General features: G+C 43.4%; 1 protein-coding gene across 1 annotated transcript in view; it reads right to left on the bottom strand.

The window, feature by feature from the left end:
• The window catches only part of ADGRF5 (adhesion G protein-coupled receptor F5), a 102,507-nt gene extending 90,124 nt beyond the window's left edge, over positions 1-12,383 (bottom strand). The window contains exon 1 of the mRNA XM_059701496.1: positions 12,146-12,383. The gene's annotated coding sequence lies outside the window, so the exon portion shown is untranslated. The remainder of the gene's footprint in view (positions 1-12,145) is intronic.
• Between the last annotated feature and the right edge of the window lie 2,409 nt (positions 12,384-14,792).

Here is a 14,792-nt window from a genome sequence, read left to right as displayed (position 1 = left end):
CGCTCGCAAACTTGAATAACCACTGGGATTTATATAGTATGATTATCTGTTAACATAGGGTCCTCACATTGAAAAACCACCAGTTGAATCAGAAGCTCCTCATACATTTAAAAGAAACACTGGCAGATTGGTGAGCTGCTGGGTTCCTTCATGGAGAGTCTGTCCTGTCTCCAAAATGGCACAACTATCTTCAAGCTAAAACCTTAAATCATTGCGGCAACTGCCTACACATCCAACTTCACTTCTCTCTCCCACTTTCTTCCCATTTTACTCTTCCCTCTCTGAACCCCCTCATGCCCTGCAAACACAGTGTTCTCCAGCCTCTGCCTGGAACTGCCTCCTTCCTTTATTGTCATGTGTCTAACTCCATTGTCCTTCAAGGTCCAAGTCAAGGTCACTTCCTTCTAGAAGCTGCCTTTGACTCACTCTAGTTGTGTGTACACTTCCACCCCTCACTTCCCTCTGTCAAAGCACTTACTGAAATGCATTATAATGGTCTATTTGTGAGCTCTTCTGCTATCCTATGATTCCCCCCACTCTCCACCCACACCCCCAAAGCAGGACCTCATCTGTCTACTCTTCTGTGCCCTGTACCTTAGCCCAGGTCAGGTACAGGTATGAAATCAATGTTTGTTACAAATAAGTCCTCAAGGTGGCACATTATTAGAGCACTATATGAGGTGAAGGGCATGGGCTATGACACCAGATTGCATGGGTTCAAGCCTTAGTTCTACCATTTTCTAGCTTTGTATATTTGTGGAAATTACTTAACCTCTCTTTCCTCAGTTTTCTTCTGAATAAAATTGAGATAGGGGTGCAATTACCTCATAGGATTGTTGTTTTAAGTGCTTAGAGCAGGACCTGATATGTATTAAAGCCTTAATGCTTCATGTTAGCAACAAAAAGGATCAATGAGGGTCCTAAGATACTTTAGTAGTTAGAAAGTCACTCGCCCCTTCTTTCTCCAAATTTTCATATTTCTTCTCTAGGCTGCCAATATTTCTTTCTCCTTTCTCTTCTTTCTTTGATACAGTGCTCTCTAAGAATACAACAACATCCCACATTTATAACCATTAGAAGTGTGTGTGTGTGTGTGTGTGTGTGTGTAGATGTGGTTTGTTAGTTGAGTTTATGAAGTTATAAACAGAACTAAGGTATGTCAGCAATTAGGAAATAGGCATTAGCCAATTCAAAAATTGTTTGAAGGATAATTCTTAAAAATAAATAAAACCTACATGCCCTTGAAAGTTATCATTTATGAAATTATTGAAATAAGGTGGGTCTCAAGTAAAAAGAGGGGAAAAACAGACTTAGTAACTTATAGAAGAAATGCAATTTAAACATACAAGCAGTAGACAGAATTGTCTAGTAAAGTAAGGAGAACTTGCAGACAACATGTGGGAAAGCAGATTATTTTTGTGCAAAATTATTCGAATTGTATCAAGAGCAGACCAAATCTGATTTCCAGTCACATGACCAATTACATAAGCAGTTTGCTTACATATTTACTTTTTTAAAATACTATTTTTACCAATAAATCACAACATATTCACTTACTGGTAGAATGTTTGGGGGCCTCTTTTATACAGAATATTGTTTCAGGTTCTGTAAAAACAAATCATCCATGTGCTTCCCAAACTCACCAAGTATATTGTCACCATAGTTCAGCGGTTCTCAACCTGTGGGTCTCGACCCCTTTGGAGGTCGAACGACCCTTTCACAGGGGTCACCTAAGACCATCCTGCATATCAGATATTTACATTATGATGCATAACAGTAGCAAAATTACAGTTATGAAGTAGCAACGAAAATAATTTTATGTTTGGGGTCACAACATAAGGAACTGTATTTAAAGGGCCAGAAGGTTGAGAACCACTGCAATAGTTGGTAGTGATGATAGTTCTGTTGTTGTTATTAATTGCTGCCTCTTGCCAAGAAACAACTCCATCACAGGGTTTGTGCTGAGTTCTTTTTAAAAAATTGCTTATGTACAATGTCACTAAATTTTCACATTCTTCTATGAGGTAGTTAGCTATTCCCATTTTAGAGAGGGAGGCTTAGAAAGGTTTAGCAACCTGCCAAGCCTCGATTGAAAACTCCCCAGATTGGAGGTCAAACAAACTGAAGGTTTAAGTCAGATTCTGAACCCCAAACCCAGCTCTTTCCGCTATGCTGTATGGCATAGATAAGATAGGCTGCCGAGACATAAGCGAACAAAAAGGTCAACACCTGATGGTGTGAGGGATGGTACAAAGCAGGGTAGGTTCTCTTCCAAACGTGTGGCCAGAGAGGGTTACAAATTCAGCAGGAAGGATGTCCCTGCAAAGAGGAGCCAGCTGGCAAAATCATTAACCTACCCAGAGGAATGCAGGGAGGAGCCCCTTAAGCCAGCAGTGTAAACACTTTTCTAAACACGCTGGCTGATGTTTTCTAACCATTGTTACTTATGCATAATTAAATGTGCATCAGATTTTGGAAGAAACATCTAAGGTGCTGGTGAAAAGTGTGTACATATGGCTCCCTTCCCTGCCCCCATCCCCACCTTCGCACATGCACATTCTGATTTTATAGGGCAGGTAGGGCCTGGCAATCTGAATTTGACCAGCACTCCAGCCAGGTTGTCCACTGGTGATCTCTAGACCACACGTGGATGAACCATGCTCTGTATCGCCAGTATTTTGAGTGTCATTTTACTGTTCTCTTACACTAATATTTTACATACATTATTACAAAAACCCCAGACATTGTAGAGGGTTGAGATGTTTCAAAATAAATAACAGCTGATATATTTTCTCCTCTTCACCCAAGAGAGGATTCAGCGTACTGTTACCACCCAGGGTTGGGTGAGCCTCTGGCCCTGCCCTCTTAAGCCTGCCCTGCACACTCCTGGGAGGCAGGAGGCTGTGGATTTTGTACTGACTCCATGTTCAGGCTCATCCTGTGGTCCCCACAGGTTTCCTTCAAACAACTCCTCTGTGGCTTCAGAAGAGCTGCAGGTGCAGCCGTGGGTAGTTTATGCAATGCCAGCTCCACCGTGAGGTGGTGATCTTGACAAAACATTAGTTCTGCTTCGTGCTCCACTGTGGCAACCCCACTGAGGTGCATGAAAACACAGTGTCATTCATGACATATTCAGAAATTCTCCCTGAAGAGAAATTTAAATTCACTCTGAAGTCCATGTTGTCTTCTTCTTCTTCTTCTTCTTCTTCTTCTTCTTCTTCTTCTTCTTCTTCTTCTTCTTCTTCTTCTTCTTCTTTTTGCTTTTAAACAAGGATTGAAAACTCAAATCGGAAGTATTAGAATTGTGATTTTGATTTTGAGTGAAGGTAAAGTATTGTTTGAGATGAGAACGACATAAGTAGAATGAAATGATAATGGGAAAGAGTCAATCAGAGAGGAGTGGAGTGAGGCCATTGGGAGGGTGGAGGGAAGGAGAGAGCTGAGCTCTGGATGTAGGAAAGGGCTGTCTCTCCTTGGAGACCGGAAAGGAGGAGAGAGATGGGTGTTGAAGCGGATACTTTTATGGAGTTGGTGGTGAGAGGCCAACAGAGCTGTGACCTCTGAGAAGGCAAAGCTGCTTCCTGAGATGAGGTATGTGTACATGTGTGTGCATGTGTATGTCCATGTGTGTGCGTGCACTTGGCCACACTAGTGCTTGGACATGTGAGGACGGTGGAGACCCCATGGAACTGTCTCTGTGTATAATTAGTCTCTGGCTAGGCGAGGGCTCATGTGCCTCTTCTGATCTTCCTGGGGTTAAAACATACAGTTATCTGGCTTCTGTGCACTCTCACTTACAATGCACAAGTGCGTGTGCATTTAAATATTTCACATGTTCTTAAAGTTTCTTTCAGGCTTTCTCTCAGTGCCTAGTAGACCACATGCAGCATATGCTTGGTAAATAACTTCATCGATTGAAAGATCTTCAACTGATCATATCCCTGCTTAGTAAAAGCAGATGCCAATGGGGAGAAGCAAATATCATTCTAGGTGTGTCCTGTCCTGGGGACAGGGAACTGAAACTGATCAGCATTTTTAGTAGGAAAGCATATTGTAGTAATAATGCAGAAGTTTTACCCTATCTAAACAGTGATTGGTGCATGTTATGATATTGAACTTAACACTTTATTACCTATTTCCTCTCCACTCACACACACACACACACACACACACACTCACACACACTCGAACACACTCACACACACATGCACACATTCATACACATACTCATACACACACCCACATGCAGACATGCACACAAACCTGCCTGTGCACGCACACAACCCAAGTCCAAAATCTTTCTACTTCTTAGAAGGCCAGAAACATGACTTTTGTGTGATGTGAGGACACAGGAGCACTGGACAGGAGAAAGGGTTAACTAAGGATCTCTAGCAATGCTTCCACTTGTTCTCCAAGGAGTAACAAAGAGAGGAAGCGCAGCCTTTGTGGAAGGAAATTCCCAGGCCCCACTTCGGACATTCGCAACCTGCCCTGTGAACCCCGGAGGAGTGTCTGATGATAAACACTTGCAAACAAAACAATCCATAAAAGCATTTTTACTAATGTTCTCGCATTTTCACCAAAGGGCTGGAGCGCATTTTCCTGCATCTGTGGACCTGGAGGGGGCCTGGACATCCACCCGCTGGCAGAGCCCAACAATCCTGCCCCCGCTCAGGGCTTTCTGCCCCTCCCTCTGCCCTTTGTGTGGCGTCTGTCCGTGCAGGTTCCCTTGCCTCTTGTGTTTTTGATTGTGTGGGAGCCCCACGCTCACATGGAACCTCTGGAATGTAGACTGCAGATCCTTTCCAGGTTGGATATGGACCCTGCATGCAGACCTGAGATCCACCTTAGCATCTTCTGCAGTGACTCCCAGACACAACCTTGAACTTTACAACCTTGAGTAGTAATGCAGTGGCCTTCCCCAGGAATGGGAGGGCTTGACAAAGGTGTGAAAACCCTGCTAATAAAGTGTGTTGATTACATAACCGATTAGGCTTATTTCTCTGTAATTGCAAGAAACAACACACACACACACACACACACACACACACACACCGCTCACCACTCACCAGAACAAGAACAAAAACAGCAAACCCAAACAACAGCAACAAAAATCTCTGAAGTCTTGGTAAATATTTATACAATAATTTCTCATAAGGAATCCAAAGCATTTTAAAACCAAAATGCAAAAATCTTAAGCAAAAATCTAGTGTGGGTCAGTTTATTGGTAATAATGTACCTTATTTATGCCCAAACTAATAGGATGTGAGGATTACTGCAGCCATTCTGTAGATGAATAAATCAAGGATCAGAAACTGGCCTAGGAAACATTAATAGCAAAGATCTGGGTGATTCATGTTTCTGATAGCTGCTCATGTGTGTGGGGGGGGTGCATGCATGGTGTGGTGTGTGTGTGGAATGTGTGCAGTGTGTGTGTATTGTGTGGTGTGTGTGTGTGGTGTGTGGTGTGTGTGGTGTATTGTGTGGTGTGTGGTATATGGTGTGTGGTGTGGTGTGTGGTGTGTGTATGTGTGTGGTGTGTGGTGTGTGTGGTATATGGTGTGGTGTGTGTGGTGTATTGTGTGGTGTGGGGTATTTGGTGTGTGGTGTGGTGTGTGGTGTATGTGTCAGGGCTGTGTGCATGTACATGTGTGCTTTTGTTACTATAAAATGCTTAACCACCCTTTACTAATTGCAGTCTAACCCAGGCTCTTCAAATTCCTGTTTCTGGCCATACCAGAGTCCACTACACAGCACGGGTGAGGGTTAGATTCTCAACTGTCAATAGAAAGCTGAGCCTTTATTTCTGAAATGCCATCACTGGTCTTGGGATATTTTTAGATGAAATAATCATACATGCCGACTCATTTGCATCTGCCCAGAGATGGTGGGTGACCTCCATCATGACCCCGGACTCGGACCCTGTAGACTGAGGCAATGACAGGTTGCAGATTTCACTCTGGGCGGGGTTACCATGAGCCTTCCACTCAGACCTCCCTCTGCCCTTTGTACTGTAACAATGCTCGGAAACACGGGCTTGTTAGAGGAAATTCCCAGGGCCAGAGTTTGGACGTGAGGCAGTTGCTTTGCTATGCTGGGCAGGCTGATGTGCGCCTAAAAATAAACATGCTGGTCTGCATGGGGTTCTATGATTTTGCCCTGCACAGTGGATCACATTTCAAAAGGGAATTTTTTTAAAAATGTTTTTAAGAAAGCAAGCCCAGGTAAACGGGAAGAATAAAATATATCATGGTTTCCTTTCGATTTGACAAAATGTACCATTTGCTGATACCCATTTCTTTGAAAGGGCTATTGCTTTTTTTGCCTGAGGATTTCAAAACAGTGTTCAAGAAAGCAAAGGCATGCTGGGATGCTGTCCAAGCAACTGCAGAAAGATGGGAGCACCCAAAACCACAAGACCAGCCAGTTCTTCCCAGTGCAGGAAGGATAAAGTATTAGCAGAGAGCCCTGGGCCGGCCCGGAGCAGCGGGTGACCTGCGTGGGACCCCCTGTAACGAAGTCCGCCCTTCCCTAAGCCTCCAGGTACTTAGCTGGCAGAGAGGCTGTTATTAACGTGGCTCATTTAGCAGAAAAAGAAAGGTAAGTCAACAGTGAACAATGAACTTGACTCACAGCAGGCAGATAGCTCCAACCAGCTCTCTTCTCTCCCCAAAAGGCAAATATCTTACTCACAGTCCCTACAATTTAGAAGATGGTAGGACCATTTATGTTGCACTCTTTAAAATTAGATTTTTGAGTGGCTCAGAATACATATCCATTTGGTGGTGTTTCTATTTTATAAATAGAACAGATATCAGGGGTATAGCTTTGAGTCTTGCTGTGACTTGCCTGACCCTGGTTTGGCTGAAAATGGGCCAAATTGTGTCAGTTTTCCATCAAATCGGAATGTGTTTGCAGCACAACAAGTAACCCACAATCTAGTTAAAGAGTAACTGAAAAAGAGTGGTTTTGAGTGAACTTTTGCTGCCTCATCGTTCTCATGCCTTCTTTGCTTTTTCCTGGAAGTCCAAACTCACTCTATTGTTGTTGCAAAGACCCTGGTTTTAAATGGTCAAGCAGACAGGCAGAGTTAGTTAACAAAAGCGCAGCAACAGTCGCTCTCTAGCCTGATGATTTTTTTTTTCAGACCTTCCTTTGGTAGCTTTGGATTGGGGGCCTGACATCACAGGACTCTCGGTGGCTTTGAGCGGGAAGGACCTCCAGGTCATCACCCGGACCCCACCCAGTGCGGCATCCCTGTGGGAACACCCCGGCCACGAGCTTCCAGGGTGCTGGCTCACCGCCCAGAACAGGTCGTTCACCAAACCACTAGGCAGTTTTAGACAATTCTGATGGCGGGCAAATCCTTCCGCGCATTGAGCTAAAACCCGTTACCCCATAATTTCCACTCATCAATCCTCTGCTGACCTCTTTCCCCACACACATCAATCTTGAAATATTTGAGGGTAGCCTCCATGTGCCACAAGACCGACTTCTTACTTCAAATGCCCCTGGTTCCTTCAACTATTCTGCAAATGACAATTTTCTCATTTTCCCCATCTTGGCCAGCCTCCTCGTTTAAGATCTGATGTGTTTCTTGAGGCAACATTTTAAGTACTTTAGCTAATTAATCTTCTCTATAACCTTGTGAGCTAAATATTAGCTGCATTTTCAGAAACAAAACTAAAACTTGGCAAGATACAATTACTAACTCAAAGAAGTGGCAGATGGGGGATTCAAAACCAGGTCTGCCTCTTTCTAGCCCACCACACGTCTCTGATTAAAAAAACAATGTTGAACCAGGTATAGCCAAGGTTGATCTCAGAAACATTCTGAGATCTGTGGCTGCTAGAATCCTCCTATGCACATTAACAATCCTTTTGTCACTACAACTTGTCCTTACTAATAGAGATTAATGGGTGTGTGTTGTTTTTTTTTTCTCATTTTTATTGAGGTATAAAGGACATATAATATTATATTAGTTCCAGGGGTACAACCTAATGATTTGATATTGGTATACACTGAGACGTGATAATCACAATAAGCCTGGCTACCATCCATTACCATACAAAATTACAAAATTCTTTTTTTCCTTGTGTTGAGAACTTTTAGGACTTACCCTTGGCAACTGTCAACTATGCATTACAATGTTATTGACTACAGACACTATGCTGTACATTACATCCCCATAATTTCTTTGTTTTATAATTGGAAGCTTCTACCTCCTGACCCCTTCACCCATTTTGCCCAGACCTCTGACTCCCTCCCCTCTAGCAACCACTGTTCTGTTCTCCGTAGCTATGAGTTTTGAGAGGGTTTTTTTGTTTTTGTTTTAGATTCCACAAATAAGTGAAATCACATGGTATTTATCTATCTCTGATTTATTTCACTTAGCTTCATTCCCTCAAGGTCCATTCACATTGTCACAAGTGGCAAGATTTCATTCCTTTTTATGGCTGAGTACATCCCACTGTATAAATGCACCACATCTTCTTTATCCACTCATCTATTGATGGACACGTAAGATGCTTCCACATCTTGGCTATTACAAATAAAGCTGCAATGAACATAGGGGTGCATATATCTTTTCAAAGAAGTGTTTTCTTTTTCTTTGGATAAATACCTAGTAGTAGAGTTGATGGATCATATGATAGTTTTATTTTCAGTTGTTTGAGGAACCTCCATACTGTTTTCCAAAGTGGCTGCACCAATTTACGTTTCCACCAACCGTGCACAAGGGTTCTCTTTTCTCTGCATCCTCACCAACACTTGTTATTTTTTGGTTTTTTTATAAAAGCCAAAAATTAATGTTAATTTGAACAGTTAGGAAGTGACCAGGAAAACACCCACCTTGGCTGCTGAAGGGAAACTATAGACAAGGTGGGTGTGCAGGGGAGTATAGTGGTCAAGAGACGCGTGAGCAACAGGAAGCAAGAAGGAATTTAGGAGGCCCGGGAGGCACCTTGTTATGGAAACTTCAGGTGGTGGGAGAACAAGACAACAGGGCTCAAAGAGGGGGGAAGTGGTTGCATGAGGGTGCCTAAACCGTTTGCTTTAGCCCGAGCCGCGTGGTTGTGTCTACAGAATAAATATGAAATATTTGTTTTTCCCCCAGCTGATCATGCCCTCTACGGGAGTGCAAAGTTTGGGGACAAAGGATACTAAGTCCAACATCTGACTCTAGGTGAAATCTGGTTAGGCCACACCTTTAGGTGGAAAGAGAAAAAGCCTGCATGTAGTCAGAAAGAGAGTCCTTTGCAGCTCTGCCACAATGAGGTTCAGGGACTGGCTCTATGTCTACAGGCTTCTACATTTTCCCCACACCACTTGGTAGGGTTACTTCCTTCCTTTCTCCTGGCTGCTCTCCAAAAGCAGGGATTGCCTGAGGATGACACTGCCTCTGCCCTCAGCTGCCCCTTTTCAAAGTAGTTCTACACCCAACAACTAATGCCCAGTGGATTAAAGTAAGCTGTAGGCCACTGCTCCCTAAGAGTCACTGCCACACTGTGCTCCATAGAAGGTACCAATGGACAACATTAATGTCTATGGCTGAGCACATGGGCATAGTGAAAAAATGACTCCCTTAAGATCTCTTTGCCAGTTTGACTCAGAAAACTACAGAGCAATGCCCTTCAAATAATCAAGCTGCATGAGAGAAGGTGAGTGCAGAGGCTCCTGGGATATCGTCTTCTATGTGCACACATGAAAGCGGAGGCTCCTCTCCCTTGTTGCTCCTGTCTTGCTTACCACTTGAGAAAAATCAAGGTTCAGAGAATGGATGTGGACTCACCCACGTTCACATGGCAAATGAGTTACAGGTGCAGGACTAAGTCAGGGCCCCACAGCTTTTTACTAAATCATACTTCAAGCTCCTGATATATGTACTTGGATGTGCCAACATGTATTAGAGATCAGACTTTGAGTTTTCTTTAATGCTTTTTAGGGAGAAGCAGGACAGAGGATGAGAAAATGTACATCCTCTCTAAGGAGACTTGGATGGAGGCAGGACTCACATCTGTGTCACTTGCCATTGTATCCCTAGTACAGAACCTGGTGTTTCTGTGGAAGGTGCTCAGTATATGTGTATTTGCTAAACAGGTGTGAGTCCATAGTCAGGGGACACATAAAATTTGATCAATGAATGCATAAATAAGTGGAACAACAATAAATCAGTGTCTCTCTCTCTCAATCAATCAATAAATAAAAATAAAAAATAAAATAAATACGCAAGTCTCTGACTTGGAGGGGTGGAGTGAGGGGCACTGATAGAGAAACACCTAATGGGAGAGGCTATCCACAGAGACATAAAGAAATCAATTCTAAAAAGGTATGGTACAAGGTAGATACTCAAAATAATTGATGAAAAAAATGAATATAGCAAAGTCTCCTAAAGGAGAGTGTAGGAAAATATTACAGGAATCAGCAATCTCCTTGAAAAGCTTCCAACTATTGATCTGGCAATGAATTTGGGTTCTTCAGACAACAGATTCATTCATGTGCTCACAAATTCAATAAACATTGATTAAGCAAAAGCTGTGCACCTAGCATTGTTTCAAGTGCTATGGATTCAGAAATCAAAGACTGATAACTCCTCAAGGATGAAAATAAACATAGCAACCATCACTTAATGTGCTAGGGTTATGACAGCACATTTCACAAAGTGCCATCAAACCACAGACCTGAGGGACACTCAGAGTGAGGTGGACTGGATGAGGGGGAAGGAGGGAAAGAAGTCAGGCTGCAGTGGATAGTTGGGTGGAGAAGATGATTGGCAGTGACCTGGACAGGGAGAATAGCACCCATAGACATAGGCGGGCAGAGAGCTCTCATGTCCTGAGGAGTTGAAAGGTATTTAGTACAGCTGGAAGCTCAGGTGGGGAGAGGCGAGGCTGGGCACGGTGATAAGGAGCAGACCTTGAAGGTCTTGTTTACCTTCTTTAAGTTGGGGCTTCTCAAAGTTTAATGTGCAGGGACCTGGTTAAAATGCAGACTCCAGAGGGCCCTTTAGGCAGCAGGCGCATGATGGGACTAGTTCACTGTGGAGAGTGACATTGACAGAATTGATTTTCTCAAGAACCCCGTGGTAGGACATGGAGGACAGAGCGGAGGGAGACTTTGTTGAGGTTAAAAACACGAGTGGCAAGAAATTTTGAACACCTGAACTAAATAAGCTAAGGAAGAAGAGTCTATGTTCAATAATAGGTGTAAATTGGCTGATAGTCTATGAAGTTGCTATAAAATACTTCTCCGAGAGGAAGACTATGAGGACAAAAATTAAACAAACAAACAAATAAACAAACAAAAACCCATAAGAGGCAGGAAAGGAATTCCAGAGAATAGGTAATGTTATTTGAATGTCTTGACCCTGCTCCAGGTCTCAGTGGACACATTATCTTGAACCCCAAGAGTGACCTCACTGGCCCCAAAAAGCAGCCAGCTATAGAGTGAGCACCATCCCTGCATAGAACGATCACAGCAGAGTAAATAAGCCATTCTTCACAGATATCCCTTGACATATGGTGTCACTACTTGCATTCGATTTCAGGAAACTTCAGGAAGAGCAATTGTTTCACAACAAATTCTGGAAAGTAACATGGAAGTCCACCGGATCCTGAGCAAAGTTCTTGTTCATTTATTCACAGCCCATAGGTCCCCGACATTAGATACACCTGTTTCTATCCCTGTTAGAAAATCCTGTCAGCTCGAGTATACCTTTCACCCAAAGAAAAAACTCAGGAAAGAGTAAAATAAATAAATAAATGAATAAAGGGAGGGGTCTACATTGTTGAAGGAAAAAAAAAAAAAAGGCAAGTGGTAAACTTTGTTCCCTTCAGCAGAAGCCAAAAAAATAAAAATAAAAAAGCAATTTCTAATGAGATTGGCCCTCCAAAAAGAATAATAATCAGCATCATGCTCTATGTACTATGCTGGTTGGCATTCTTTATCCAACGATGTACAAATTCAAAAAACCCAAATGCCACCTCCCCTCTCACCCTTTTGCTCACAGTCCTGTAAATCAGTCCACGTCAAAAAGACCCAGGTGGAAGGTATACAGCCCAATCAAAAAGCCAGGTGGGCAGTCACATCTACTTCAGAACAGCTCAAATCACAGGCAGCAGGACAAAGCACAATAACACGGACCTACCTTTCTCCTCTGTGGTGTTCAGGCTCCTGAAACTGAATCCGGTCCCAGAGACCTTCCTAGGGCCCTTCTATGTGAGATGAAATGTAAGGGCCTCCCATTCAATCACACAGCCACACAGGGTGGGATTCCCAGAAGCAGCCTCCAGATCCTCAGTGCGCCCACAGACCCGAGGGAGCAGAGGTGGACTGTCTTCTGTTCTCTGCTGCAGGAAAGAGCTGGGAGACTCAGTGTGACTGGGGGTGGGGGCGGAGGCTGGGGGAAGGGAAATAATATGGGAGCCATAATAAATAAGAGATCCTCTCCACATGACTTCCTGTATTTGGTGCCGGTTGCCTCTCTCCAGGCTCCCTAGAGGAAATAAGAAATTTAAACTTGTCCTTTGGCCACTGGAAAGAAGAGAATAAACATGCTAAGAACCATGAAAATGAGAATGAGCGGGGCAGCAGGCAGGGAGCTGACGGGCCAGCTAGCTTTACCTTTTACCAAGTGCTTGCTTCCTGAAGTTTCCCTAAGTGTTTAACTCTGCAAAAGTCAAGAACACCCTCATCTTCTTAGAACTGAAACATTGCCTGGCTGCTGTCCAGAAGACCTGCCCCAGAGGTGCTGGTGAGAGCGAGTCACAGGTCTGAGAAGAGTCTGTTCGCAGCATGGAGCTGGGTTCTGTCTTTGCAACCGCTGATGACATTCAGTCTTATCTTGGAACAGCTTCTAAAGTCCTCAGGCCATTTTGCCCTGGGGTTTAAAGAATTATTGTCAAGGCTACCATCTATCGATTGCTGGAAGCTGGACTCCCTGCGTCATAGGTGGGACTCAGGGTGAGATGAAAAGTACGAGGCCATTCAAAAATTAAGGATTTCAAGATGGTGACAGCAGATCATGAAAACAATAGTGGGGGCCCTTCTGCCTTGAGTCTGGGACTGTGTGCAACTATTCGATTTGTGCATCAGTGGAGCCAGTCCTGGCTAGGGAAGAAGGGTAGGACTATGGGTGTGTTGGTTTTAAGCAGCTGGGTTATCAAGAGGCCTGGACTGTCGCATTGTGTTCTGCTGGGTGACAGTCAGGCCTGGGACAGCAGTGCCGCTGGAGCCGGGGCAAGGGAGGAATGCTGGCTTGGGCGTGTGAGCCAGCAAAGACCATAGCTGTATCGCTGACTTAAAGGGTCAGTGGTCTCCTCGCTGATTTCCCGCTCACCTCCATGTCATTCTCCTCTCCTCATTCAGAACAATCGCTATCAACTGCAACCATCGTGACATGATTCGCCTGATTAAAATCTTTCAGTAACATCAGCAAAAAAAGCTGAACACTTTAACGTGGCTTCCAGCCCCTTCAGGACCTGGCACTGCCTTGCCTCTCCCACGTTACTGCACAGCCCACCTCCGCCTGCTCTCTCCTCAACCCTCCTCCTTCCCTCCTTCCCCACCTTTCTCACTCCAGGGGATCACTCTGTGAACCATGCTCTCCTTCAACCCCGTGTCCTTCAAATCTCACATCCTCCAGAAAATAATTGTCAGATTCCTGAGCCCCTTTGGTGTATCTCCTTAGCAAACCCTGCTTATCTCTCTCAACACTCATTAACTCAAAGCAGTGGAAACCAGTCTGCTTGCCCTTGTCGCCTGCAGGGCTATCCAGTGATGGCAAACCTTTTGGGCTCGGTGTGTCAGCATTTTGAAAAACCCTAAATTAACTCTGGTGCCGTGTCACATATAGAAGTTTTTTGATATTTGCAACCATAGTAAAACAAAGATTTATATTTTTGATATTTATTTTATATATTTAAATGCCATTTAACAAAGAAAAATCAACCAAAAAAATGAGTTCGCGTGTCACCCCTGACACGCGTGTCATAGGTTCGCCATCACTGCTTAGACTCTGAGAAGGCAAGGACCGTGTCTGGTTCAACAGGACGTCCCTAGGTCGAGAACCAGGAGGGTGTGATGCGTGTGAGGTTAGTATTAGTAGCAGAAGCATTCATTACAGTTATCCCCTTTTTGATCAGTTGAAATTATATGACTCAGGAAAACAAGATTGTTGTTATGGTTCTATAACAGTTTAAACTCTGGCCGACAGAGTGAAACAATTACACAGGCAATAGTGCAAAGAATTCTTATCCATAGAAATACAAATTAATTTCCCCCAGTGGGGATACATCATTGATTTCCACCCTGTAGAAATTATTATCTCAAATATTACATTCTAGTGCTCACATAATATTAGGCTCTCTATATAGGGTGCCCCCCCTCCCAAATGAATATACACTTTACAGCTGATAGCTCAATTGATGTTTCTTTCTTTTCAGATTTAAACCATTGGAATTAATAATTATTCAAAGTGTGCATACATTTTTGGGACACCCTGTATTTGCATTTTCACAAATCCAATTCAAAATTCCTGATTGCTTATATAAATGTCTACTCTTGAGATTTTCCTTTGAACTTGTTTTAACATCTTACCGTCCCTTCATTAATTAATGAGTTAAATAAAATCTCCATCTCCTGTTCATTTGATATTTATATGAGAGGGATGATTTCACCTTTTTGAAAATGATTTCTAAACAGAAGTCAGTTGAGAAACGGTGACAACAGGACATTGTGGTGGCAATTTGTAGGGGCAGAACTGTTTTCTTCACTATTTTGCTTAGTTTTCTAAA

This window comes from Myotis daubentonii, chromosome 6 (assembly GCF_963259705.1).
Source record: "Myotis daubentonii chromosome 6, mMyoDau2.1, whole genome shotgun sequence".
Taxonomy (NCBI): Eukaryota; Metazoa; Chordata; class Mammalia; order Chiroptera; family Vespertilionidae; genus Myotis; species Myotis daubentonii.
Note: the sequence above shows the minus strand (reverse complement) of the source record. Positions and strands in the feature narration are given on the sequence as shown.